This window comes from Monopterus albus, unplaced genomic scaffold (genome assembly GCF_001952655.1).
Source record: "Monopterus albus unplaced genomic scaffold, M_albus_1.0 scaffold8.1, whole genome shotgun sequence".
Taxonomy (NCBI): Eukaryota; Metazoa; Chordata; class Actinopteri; order Synbranchiformes; family Synbranchidae; genus Monopterus; species Monopterus albus.
The window spans coordinates 1,404,646-1,405,368 of NW_018127888.1; positions in this window are offsets into that span (position 1 = coordinate 1,404,646).

The following is a 723-nucleotide window of genomic DNA, read 5'->3' on the forward strand; positions in this document are numbered from 1 at the left end:
CGTTTTGGGGCGGGCCTCTGGTGCCAGTTCTACCTGCCAGTACCCGCTGCGCAGATCCAGCGAGCTAAACCAGCTGGAACCAGCCACATAGTCCAGCGCGTCGTCGATGCGGGGCAGGGGATAGGAGTCCTTGCGGGTGACCGCGTTAAGGCGCATATAATCCACACAGGGCCGCCACCCACCATCCTTTTTCCGCACCATAACCATAGGCACGGCCCACAGGCTGTCAGAAGGCTCGATGACGCCGTTAGCTGCCATGTCGGCTATCAGTTCTTCGGCAGCTTGCCGTTTGGAGAGGGGGAACCTGTGAGGACACAGGCGAATGGGAGCAGCGTCTCCAGTATCAATGAAGTGCTGCACCAGCCCTGTCCTGGTGCAGTCTTCTGTTTTTGCTGCGAAAATGTCTGCAAATTCTCTCAGCAGCTCCAACAGTCTCCCTCTCTCCTGTGTGGTCAGATGCTCACCACTCCGCTGTGCTAACTCCTGCACAGCTGCCACAGTCTCTGGAGAAGGGAGGGTCCGCTCAGGTGAGTGGGGCTTGGCAGCAGCATGGCCCCGCCCTTTGCGGCTCCGTTTACGCCCCCGCCTCCTCCCACAAACTGTCTTTGTGGAGGCGGTTGCTCTCTGGCGGTCGTCTTGCCTCACCTGTAATTGTACAGTTCCACTGGTGGCGTGCAGGACAGCCCGGAGCACATCCACCGTCACCCCCCCCCCGGTCCAGGA